The following is a 12,756-nucleotide window of genomic DNA, read 5'->3' on the forward strand; positions in this document are numbered from 1 at the left end:
TGTAAAATATGAAGTTTCTTAGTGAAATTAGAGTTGATCTCTATCCCATTGTGCAAGTACAACTAACTCAGTAAGGTTTGTACTGCATATAACAGAAAGTCCCCTGTGTTTTTCTTCATAACAGAGGACGTTTTAGGTATTCAACCCTACACCTCTGGTACAAAGAGAAGGTGACATATCAAACATCTAGAGGACGTCACATAAACTGCGATCCTCCCTCTCCTGCTGCCGACTGAGCTGACTTCCTTTGTTCTAAAGCTGAGAAAGGCTTTCAGTCGATGTGTTACCACATTTGAACACCTGTGAACACCTGTTGTTAGAAGATCGATCGCGGTGGCAGGAGGGGAAGCCTAGATTTGTGGTTTAGGAATTGGATTTAAGCTGTGTCTTAGAGGCCCAGCAGGATGTTGAATCCTCTGAGTGATTAAGGGATGTGAAAGGTTTTGTGCCCTTGAAAAGTATTTTATATTTACAGGTCTGTGCACACTTTCCTTTGAAGGAACTATAGGCATTAATCCATAATATAATAATGATGATATAGTGATGCACCATAAATAGATTAAAACAGTGGTCTGTGTCTATGAATTTTGGATCAAAGGCAGGATGGCTCAGCAACATCCTGTATACCAACCCAAGTCTGTGTGTTCAAGTCCAAATCGCTGTGCCAGGAAAAACAATAAAAACTTGACAATTATGAAAAGCTCCTGTGCCAGCTCTTTCTTGCTTCTTCCCCCTCTCTCTCTCTCTGAAGCAAAGTGTCCTGATGAGGATTAAGCTCAGGCTCAGTTTGATAAAGATGAGTCAGTGAAACACTTGTATCACTCCTCCAAGGGAGATCTTAAAAAGGTGGCACCAGGCTGATGCCCTCTCGCTGACCACAAAGACATCCAGCAAAGCAATCTCTCAGTGTGCTGGATCCTCCCACGAGGTGGTCAAGCAAGATTCTTTACAACTTATTTCATCAGAGAATATTTTTCTCGGGCCTCGAGATGCATGACCCGTAATGCATGAATTATTTGTATATAGTTAGAGAGCCTTGTTTTGTCGATAAGTGCGTCTGCATTGTATTTGCTTTTGTTAAAAATCTGCTTTATCTTGAACTCCATAGTGTCAGTGTGTTTTCTCTTTGTAACCCCTCTGTCTGCCATTCTCTCCTCTCTGTCCTACATATCATCACTCCCTTTAATCTTTTCCTTAAGGATGGACTCGATGACTTGTACATTGCAATCAGTGAGTCCATCCTCATCTCCTCCACCACCATCTGGTACACACTTGCATACTTGCAGTACTTGCTTTCATCTTTATTTATATTTCCTCTCAGGTCTACGCCTACTGTGTTTATTGTTATGCACCAATATACCAAGGCAAATTCGTTATATGAGAAAATCTTCTTGCCCGTAAACCTGATTCTGAAACTGTTGGCCTTCCTTGGTCTAAGCTAAAATATCTCAACAACTATTGAATGGATTGCTGTAGCATTTTGTACACACATTCATTGTCCCCAGAGGATGAATCCTTCAGACTCTGTTGAACCTGTGACTTTAATTTTAGTGCCATTGTGAGGTTAAAATCTTTGAGGATGAGTGAAATGTCATAATCATGTCTCATCTGGCTAAACTGTAAAACACTAGTGATCCTTTAACTTCTACTCTAGTGCCATCATCAAGTGAAACATTTAATTTGACCATATAGTTTGGTTTATGAGCAAATACCTGCAAAACTACTGCATTCCCACCAGCCTTAGCTGCTTTGTGTTTAATGCTACTAATCAGCAAATGTCAGCATGCTAAGAACCTAAGACAGGTTATTATTATATCTGAGATTTGGCATATCTAAAATTGGCATGTCAACAGTGCCATTGTGAGCATGTTTAGCATTAAGTTCAATGAGTGGCCATCGATGACTCTTCTCTTTTTTCTATTCTTGTATTTCCATTTTTACACATGCTACTTTGACAATTTGCAGCGTACTATTAATATCTGGATGGTGTACTCATAACAGTCCAAAAGCTGAGTGGACACTTCTAGTGGAAGGCATTGTGGCGCTGTGAAAATCACTGCTGCTAAAGCTGGAGCCACAATTTACAATTGTAACTTGTACATATGATTTATATCTATGTGTTTAGTCTTGATGATGACGCTTTACACTGTTGCAATTTGAAGTTTGAAAGAGTTGAAGAAACAGAGGAAGTGGTAAAATGTTGTGATCGTCATTTCCAGTAAGTGCACAACAGCTGTACTATAGCGCACTATGCCAGGAAGTACAGAGTGTATGCACTGTACTAATGGAAGTATCTCAATTGAGTCTTGTTCACTTCACTTTCATATTCCCTTCATCTTTGACCAGTTTTGAGTCTAATTTTGCCGTTCTCTCACCTGCCATCCTTCTTCTTATGGCTCATTGGTCTCATTAAAGGTTAGAGCCTCATATGACCCGCAGTGTCTTTCTACTTCCTGCCAGCTCCACGAGATCTTCCACCTCATTAACTTTCAGTTAACATGATTAACCTCACTTGTCTTCAAATTGCCTACAACAAGTGTCATGTGTAGCGCCATGTCTGGATGAGAATCCGTGGCAAAAATCGCACTTTTGTAAAAGAAATTCGATCGATTTGAACTTTTTTTTTTTTCCTAATTCTTTTTTAGTACCTTACCAGCTGGATGAAATTTGTTTAACATATTCACTTTCACTTCTCTTTTACTTTCTCTTTTCATCATTAAAACTTAGGCCTTTTCATAAATCAGTCTGGTTTATCTCTTAATTGCCTAAAATTTTAATGTAAAATGATCATTTATCTCTCACAGTAAATACTATGGTGCAGTGCATTTGACTAATTATACATGGTAATGCAATAATACGGTTATTATTCATACGGCTTTGTGTAAAAATTTGGCTCATAGTCATTTTTCTCAACAGATTTCTCTTTACTCCGTCTCGGCGCCTCTTCGTCTGAACAGGTGCACTCTGGTAGTTTCTCAAAGAAATTGAGTTTGTGGCCACGATGACAAAGTGTAAATTTAGCTGAAACAAAAGAAATGCGTTTGAAAATTTGGAACAGTCGTTGGCTTTTACCAAATGCATGCTGGGAATGCTGCACGTCTACTACTGAATCCACTAAACAGGAGGCACATTATGCAAAATGGATGGATGAAGTTTATCTATTAAGCTTCAGATGGAGTTAAATCCATTAATAATTTAATTAATAATTTCATTTAAATCCCCTCTAATTCATGTTTTATAGCTGATGACGATGACGATCATGATGATGATGATGATGATGATGATGGACATACAAGTGGGTGAAAAAATGACTGGAATAACAAGTCTGAAGGGAGTTGAAGTGGTAGGAAAAACATTTAATTAGGAAGTTTCAAGTTGATATTATCTGTGTTTCAGACACGCTGATGACTCACAGCTTCACAGCTTTGTCACATTTTGTTCCTGAAAAGCATTCATCTACTTATGCCAGGAAAAAACAAACAAACTGAAGATGCATGAGTTACCTTGAACAAGTGTGATGTAATTTTCTGTGCAAATTAAAAACTTGATATCACCCTGGTGAAAGTGTTTCGCTGTGCCTGAGAACAGATATTTTGGTTGTTCTTGTGATCGGTAGGTCGTGTTGAAAAGGAGCTCATTTGCCACACAAGTCTGGAAAAGTAATTATACTGCCGCCTCACTGTGTGACTAAAATCTCCAAGCACCTTTTAATAATAAATTTATTATTCATGATGATAATTGAACTACTTCTGTAGAACCATTTAGTCACCTGCATTATTCATTTTAACTAGCTGTGCATAATGAAGCAGCGACAACACAAAAGACTGTCTGTTTGTGTTTTTTTACAGTCGTTTCCCTCAAGGCTTTGATATTCATGTTTTTCTTTCTTTGCCTGTTGATATATTTCTGTTGGCATGGATTAAAAAAGTAATCTGACATTTCATACTTTCTATGTATCCGTCTGGGAAGTAGTACAAAAGGATGGCGACTGAATTGCTAAAGAAGAATATCTGTTAATGTTGCTTGATCCATAGAGATCCTTCTTTGTGCATCCGATCATGCACATACCTTCATGTGAAACACATGTGTGCACTTATAGCAAAGTAATGCCCCCGCAAAGCTGCTGGACCCCTACTGTTGTGTGTGTATGCAGCGTGAAATTAGACACAACAGTTCAAAGTAGAAGACCCTCCGAGACATGAGAAAATTAAATACTAATTTTGGTCCACGGTCTGTAGTTCAGTTAATGTTCAGCCATGAATTCTCCTTATTGCCCCAACCAGTTAAGAGTCTCTCGGTGCTTGTTAACAAGGAAATGGTGCACGGACATGAACGAATCAGCCAATTTGCCTTTCCAATCGCTCATTATCTACGGTTTGATTTACATTTAATAAATTATATATTAATAGCTTTACTGAATTCCCTGAGAATCATTTAAAGAAGCTCTATTACAAGATTTATTAAATGTAACTTCAGTATATTGAATTGCCGAAGCCTTATTCTCCAAATATAGTACTTATTGATTTCGGGGAGGAAAAAAGGCCTCATTCAGGCCAGCTTTGATATTCTGGCCAACAGCCACCTGTCATATCGATGTGATCCACCCCCAGGAAAGAGAAATATGAACACACAAACACCACCTCTCTGTCCTCTCAGCTCATCTACACTACAGTCTGTGTGCACCTCCAGAACCAACAATGTTTTTAAAGAAAAGAAACAAACTTTGGACTTTGCTCTTCCACTGAACACAGCAGTGCTATGACAAGAAAGTCAAGGAACTAACTTTGCTTGATTCCTAAAGATTAGTCCACTCTTTGCTATTTCATTTACACTGTGATTTCAGTTTATTTGAAAGATTGGCAAACTACTACTACTAGTGGTTTTATATTTGAGTCCTTGCTAGAATTATGATTATTTTTATCTTATTATACTTCATTATAGAGAATTATCTCAGCAGTTACTTTTCTATCAAAAGGAATAAAAATAATGGATATCAAATTTTGATTTGATGATAGAGTCTTGTGACTAAAATCCTATCGGAACTGTTCCACTTTTAGTTGACTAAATATTACAAGATATTAGTATGCAGTAAATTTAGTTGACTATTTACAGGTTTAGTTAAAGTGTTATGCATTATTTAAATGTTACTCTAGCATTTCCAAGCTCATTATATACTCCTCTTAAGACTCATTTTGGCTCAGCAAGCAGTCAGGAATTCTGTATTAAAGTCTTAACTTTGTCTAACTCAGTCTGCTCAAGCCAAATATTACACGGAGCTGAACTTTAGAGGTCATGTTTACACCAAACAAAACAAGAAGTGTGGATCCTTGCCCTACATTTCTCACACTGAAAATGAAAAAAATTGCAGTGACTAATAACCCTCTCAACATTGGGCACATTTAAGCATGTGAGTAATTAATACTGACTTGAAAAAGAAATGCGAACCTATCCTTTGGATTTATTATTATTAGCATTTCTCATCTTGATATTATCACACCATCAGTTAGGGTTTAACATTTGAGGCAGTGTTAATAAAGTGCATTCAGCTATGTGGAAACAACCCAAAAATGTCCCCATAAAGTGATGGCCATGCTTCACTATTTTTCTCTCTCTCTCTTTTTTTTTTTTGTCTGTCCCTGTGTTTACCTCTTCCCCCGCGTTTCCGTCTGTCTGCCTCGTAGCGCTTCTCTCTCTGCACAGCTGCTCATCATCTGCAATCAGCACACCTGTCTGCCATCAAGCCATCACCTCTTCCTTCAAGAACACTGCTCCATCAGCGAGTCCTCGCTGATCATAGTACCACTCACCGTTTGTTCATGCTTCCTGTTCTGAAGCTTCTATTCCTTTCAGTCTGGTTAGTTTGTTTGCCTGCCTACCTCTCTCTCTCTTTCTCTACACCTGTTTTCCCAGTTTCCAGGATTACCTGCCAGACCTGCAAGCCAGCTGTCATCCCCTAGGAATCTTTCTGCCGAACTCCCTCTGGATTACTCCTCTTCACCTCACAGCCATAAACTCCAGCCAGCCTCCATCTCACCATAGATGCCTTTCATGACAGACATTTTGACTTGTCAAAGTGTGTGGGGGGGGGAGCTCAGCTGGAAATGATGACATTAAGGCTGGCTTCATTCCATTAAGTGTCTCAGTAAACCATGCCAGTGAGAGAGCATACACACCAAAGCCCTGCAACCAGCTCGCCTAAATGGAATGCAGCCATCGCTTAATTGTTTCATCTGTGCATTTCCTGCTTTGCTTTTTTTTTAAATTACATCTTTTTGTTTGTCTGTCTGAACAGATGTGTTTTCAGTCTTTGAAGATGGTACCCGATACGTTTCAATGTTAGTCAATGTGTCAGCTCACACAATCTCCGTCCCCGCTGTGTCACGGCTCCGGAACGACTGCGGCGACCGGCAGCCCTCCGCAACACATACGAAGAGCTTCTGTTTTTCACGGACGCCGGAGCAGGCCGCATAAATTCAGCACAGAGCAGACCGTGCGGGGAAGGAAATCAGCAAATTCAGCACAGAGCAGACCGTGCGGGGAAGGAAATCAGCTGATTTTCAAAATAAAATACTCCGTGTTCACCGCGGATCGAGTTTCATTACAAGAACACGTCATAATAGGACCTGAAGTCAACAGGTGAGGGGTTTTCAGGTGTCTTTTCACACCGTCGACACCATGGATGAGGAGAAGTAGATTCTCATAGGTCCAAAATCAGGCTATCAATTTATGACACCTCACATCCTTTTTAAGGACACCAGAAAAAAAGATGTGGCATGGAATGCCATTGCAGGAGTCAAAGAGACTACAGCCGGCAATATCGCACGATTATGCGTGAATTCGCGAGATCTCACGACGCTGACGTGAGTACGCTGTCGTTCCGTTCCGCATGCAGTGTATTTTAGGGGTTAGCAATATACCCCGGACAAGTCACCAGTTCATCGTGCTCACATTCACACCTATGGACAATTAAGAGGCACCAATTAACCTGCATGTCTTTGCAGGAGGAAACTGTACTACCCCCAACCACTGCATCCACATGTTGCTCGTTCAATTTCAGCAATTTTTCATGAGCAGTTTAGCATTGCCACTCTCATGAGCTAAAAGTAGCTGATATTAAGTTTAACCCCCCCCCCCCCCTGGCCCACCCTTGCAGGTGCTATCACTTATGTTGCTTGATTAGACTTCCTCAGTACAAATTATGCTTGACTGACGTCTCCTTCACTCTGCTTTTTCTTTTTTTTTTTTCTTTTTTTTGACAGGACAGCTGTGTCATAATCAGAGTTTGGCGACTTCACGTATAATTAGCATCATAACTCTACTCGACCTGACTGATGGTATAACCTGTCTGGGCCTTCAAACGCTGGACAAGTTGATACTAAATAAAGTTCTGTAATGATTTAAAAGTCAACTAAACAGCTAATACACAACTGAGTAATGACAAATTATACGGTTTCAGTAGGATATACAATTGGTAGAATCAGTCATTTGTGTCAGATTTGATGTAGCTTGATAATTATAAGAATTGTATATAGCAAAAAATATATTGGGGTATTAGTGCTCTCCCTGCTCCCTGCCGATTCCAGCTACTCCAGCCTACTCCCACAGTCCAAAGACACGCACTTAACAGGTTAATCTGTGACTTTAAATTGCCCATAGATGTGATGAATTGGTTACTTGTGTAGTGTGTACCGCCCAATGTCATGCTGGGATAGGCTCCAACCACCCGCAACACAGTGCTTACAGAAAATGGATGGATGGATGGATGGATGGATGGATGGATGGATGGATGGATATTGGTAATGGTGTACAATTTCATGTAGTATACGTACAAATAACAAAAAGGTCACGGTAGTTTTCAGTGCAGGGCACTTTGTTCATAATTCAGGACATAAAGATGCGTTTCAGAGATTTCCAAATGGATCTAAGACGATCTACAAGATGTTTTTTGTGCCCTCACATGTATAGCAATACAGAGATTGTGTGCATATACGCTGCTGTCCGTGTGTACACTGCACTGACAGCTGTAATAGTAAGCACTCTTCCTTTCTCCTCCGTCTCTTTCCCTCCTGGGTGAACGGTCTTGAAAATGTATGTTATGGGTCTTGAGTCCTGAGTGCACTTGTAAGTTTCACAAGAACATCAAAACACAATCAAGTCATGTGGATCCCTGAGGCTCCAGGCTGGGAGCTAGCACTTAGGCAAAGAGAGGATTAAGGTGGGGGAGGTGGAGGGAGAGAGAGGGACTTGAGAAATGGGAAAATGAAGGTATGAAGGGAAGCAGAGGAGAAATGTGCGGCTGGAAAATGGATGGATGTAAAGAGTGGCATAAATTACTTTCCATCATTTAATACTATTGAAGCCAGATAAGAGATTTCAATACAAAACCTAGATTGGATGATATTGCATGGTTCATAACAGTTTTTTCATGACACATGGTTTATGACTAATTGATTCCCTCATGCATTCATTTAGAAGTTTTTACTTTGCTCTGTCGTTAAGCACTGAGTTCACTGAACTGATCCGAAGCTCAGCTCCAGCCTAGAAACCTCTTAAATTACAGGTGTCAAGATTCACTACTGGGCTTAGTGAACTCTGACAGCCAGAGAGGGGGAGTAAGCCAAAATTAAAAGTCTATTGTTTTATTTTATTCCTTATATGGTCTAGAAATCCCGCTCCATTTTGCTCATTTTTGAAGCCCGAGCATGAGGAATGGTAATTGAGCCATCACTACAGGAAAGAGAAAAAGATGAATAGACAGCAGGGGAAAAGAGAGAGAAGTGGAGGGGAGAAGAGGAGAAAGATGAGACAGAAAACTGGCTCGGAGGGGAGAGGAAGCTTATCTCCTTTTAGAATTTTGGTTCATTTGCAGTTATATTTGTATTCACCAAAACATTTTGGAGGAAAACATAAGGATGAAAGATTATTACTGATTACTGAGCGTGTCTGCAAAATCCTCACTGCCAGCTGCTAACAGCTTTTTAAATTAGTTATTTGTTCAATATCTTATCGTGGGCAACAAGAGTGCGGCTGAGGTTAAACAACCGTAATAACTTGGTCAAGCTTCGGGGAGACTGTGGTCATTGTAAAATAATACAAATGGTGAGGTTATGGTGAAATGGGAGCTGGTTAAATTGTGGTTTAGAAGTTGGAAATGGTTACTTTCAGAGTAAGATTAGACATGGCTGAAGGTTTCATTTATTGTGTTTTATTATGATTCATAAGAATCAAGAACAGACTTCCGTCTCTGCTCATGCCTACTGCGGGATTCATAAAACCATAATAAAAATAATAATAATAATAATAATAATAAAAATCTTTTCCTGGTTCATTTCTGCTTTTTAAAGAATTTTGTTTAACTTAAGAAAGTACATCAATTAATTGATTGGTCAACCAGAGAAAGTCCAATCCCAAACTCTTTTGAATGAATCGTTTCAGTCATTTTTCAGGCAGAATTGTAAAACATTTCCATTTCCCCTCTGTTGTGTTTGTTGCTCTGTCAAATGCCCCATTATTTTGATTTCTTCACTCTTGGCCAACACTGCCTTTAGTTTCCATTGGTTAAAATTCTGCAACCCCATTGAAATTCAGTTTTTTTTTTGTTTGTTTTTTGCTAATTACTTGAGTAATAAATGAGTTCTTCCTTGAAATTGTATCCCAACAGCCACAATAAAAATACACTTAAGAGAGAAACAAACACATTTATTAAAAACTATCCTGCACTACACTGCCTTTATGAAAAGGCTTGTATCCATTCATACAGAGCTGCATGACAACATACACGCACCCTTGAAACAATAGGCCTAGCATCAAAGATGTGTCACATGTGTATACGCATGTCCAAACAGACAGTTAAAGGAGATTATTGCCTGCAATACGTGCATTTAACTAGTATCCTAGATAATGAACAAATGAAGTTCATGCATCCTCGTCTCTGGAAGCTCGAGGCTACATTAACCAAAAATCAGCTGTCTTCGGTTAATAATAAATCAGTGGAGTACTAGTAAAAGACAAAGCAACGCTGATGCTTGGACCATGTGCACATTTGTATGCGGCACCGTATTCAAAGGTGTTTATGCTTCGCCGTTTGTACATGACCACTGCAGAGGGTGAACGTGTCAGTGTGGCTGAGCGTCTTTCATAGCTGTTTCACTAGATCTCCAGCTCTCTAACTCCAAACTCTGAAGATTGTGCATTCCTGATATTATTTGTTTTGTGTGTGACACTGGGAAAGCAATCTTGGCACCCACCACAATGGATATCTATCTTAATTTACCAGTTTATCGGCTCAAAGGAAATAGTTTCTACCTATTTTCCTTGAGCAATAATGATTCAGGATTTAGGACCACAGAAGGATAAAATGATGCCGTGATGAGGTAACGCTTAGGATGAAATGTTTAGGTATATTTGTTATATACAGCAATAAAATAGCTTATTGTGTGGGGGTATCATTCAATCTATGTATGTCCCTCAGTGTCATTACATTTCAATCTTATGTAATCTTATTTATCTATCTTATGCCATAAAATAATTATTTGTATCAGATTACAACTAACCAGTGTATTATCCACGAAAAACAAACAGCAGGCTACAGTTTGGTGTGTTTGTCATTGGTAAGGACGCTGGTGTTTGGTAGCCGTGGCCACGTTTACTTCAGCATATGTGAATTTTAAACCTGTTCCTCACATCATTTGAATTTACCTTATGCCTTACACACACACACACACACACACACACACAGTATGCTTGTGATTAAGGATGTCCAGGGCTGTCATTATGCCGCGCAGTGTGGGGAAATTATGTCTCGGTGGACCTCCTGCAAAAGGCAGAGCAAGAGTTAAGACATTAATAGGCAGAGAAAAGCTATACAGCATCACTGTCTACCTCTGTGCTAGGACTGGCAGGATCAAAGGCTGACTCTGAGAGGCGGAGAGAGAGAGAGGGGGGGGGGGGGGGGGGGGTAGAGAAAGACGGCCAGATACATAGACATAGAGGAAGGGAGAGAAAAAGTCATCCAGCGACAAGGAGACAGAGAGAATAGCAAGTTCTGAAAGCACAGAAGGGACAGGGAGGCAGGTAAAGAAAAAATCGACAGGGAGGATAAATAGAAGACATTTCCCTTCTGCCACCTGCCTTATTGCTGACTTCAGATTATGCGCTGCATTGGCCTCGGTGTCACCTTCTGTACGCCTTGTGAAACCCTTGAAACAAGGCAGGCATTGAACTTGTCTGGTCAGCACCCTGACTACTGAGTCATGCTAATTGGAAATAAGGCTGCAGTGAACATGTTTTCATCGAGGAATGATGCAGCAATGACAGCTTTTTTTTAAAGCTTTGGCACTGGCTCTACGGAGGGCAATGTCAAGTCTGTCTGTTACTACTTTGGTCCGGACGGAAATATTTCAGAAACTAATGATTGCCAAGAAATTTTCTACAGACATCCATGTCTCCCAGAGGATGACGAACTACAAATGTGAACCATCATAAGGTTCACATTTGTAGTTTGAAATGTCTCGTCAGTATTGAATGAATTACCATAAAGTTCATGTTGTCTTGTCTCATAATGTAATCTTTTTGTACCAAACTGTATCATTGTGATGGATCAGGCTTGCCACAGTAGAAGAAATCCGTTATTACTGTACCGCAGGTAATTTTACTAGTGGCAGATTTCACAGGCAAACCGCCCAGGTTTTTATCCAAAATAGAAATAAATGGTGTGAAAAATCTGAGAGGGGAGAGATGGCAGCCCTGCAACACTTCACAGCTACACACATTCCACTACGACCAGCTGAATATGAATAATAAATATGTATAAGTGCTTATGTGCTTACATAAAATGTGATGAATAGCCTATTGAATATCTAATCTAAGCGTTTTAAAGGTAGGCTCCAGGAGGGTTCCATTATTTCTGAATTACCTCAAAGCACTCTGAAAATTGTGCTCTTATTTTGAGGACGTGTTACTTATTTGATCCTTTGAACAATGCCCCCCCCCCCCCACTAATGTTTTTATGAAGTTTTAAGCTGAGAGCAGTGGTATGAAATCTATCAGTGTTAATCAGCCCCTTCATACCAGCCTCTCCCCTCTGACTTTCTTTCCCCTTTTTTCCCTTTGGGTGAAGAATCTATTATTCATGTTTTTCCTTCACTCCGGGAGTGTCCACTTCAACAAGGTTTGAAGTCGGGAAGTTTAACAGAAGCGGAGTAAAAAAAAAAAAAAAATTGAGATGAGGCAACTCAATCTGGGTTTCACCTTATCTGGATGAACGCTTTATTCTTGGCCACGTGTTCCTCAGAGGTCAGTGCAGAGGTCAAATAAGTGTTAAGACTCGGCCCAAGAGTGTTTATTCCTTTAGGATCAAATACAGGCTGCTGTAGACTTGGTTAACATGTAATGTCCAGTGAGTGGTTTGTTATCACATATATTGGAAGAGAATGGCACTTTTTATTAAAACACTTATCTTTTGTTGTGGGTGGCAAATAAAGCTTCACTAGTTTGGTAGAGCAGTTTTTAAGTCTCAAGTCAAGTCTTTTAGCAATCTGCAAGTCTCGCAGGTCTTTTGCGATCTTTGTTTTTTTTTTTTTCTACATTTCTATGACCAGGTTCTGTTAATTCACAAGCCTAAAGCTATTTAAATTCCTGGTATGTGGTAACACAAGGCCTTTCTGACAACTCCTCATTTATTTGTTCTAGGATTGTCTCAAAACCTCTGACTGATTTATTTTTTTTTTTGCTTTCAAGTCTTAAAATACATCATGT

The sequence above is a fragment of the Larimichthys crocea genome, chromosome VIII (assembly GCF_000972845.2).
Source record: "Larimichthys crocea isolate SSNF chromosome VIII, L_crocea_2.0, whole genome shotgun sequence".
In the NCBI taxonomy this organism is placed as follows: Eukaryota; Metazoa; Chordata; class Actinopteri; family Sciaenidae; genus Larimichthys; species Larimichthys crocea.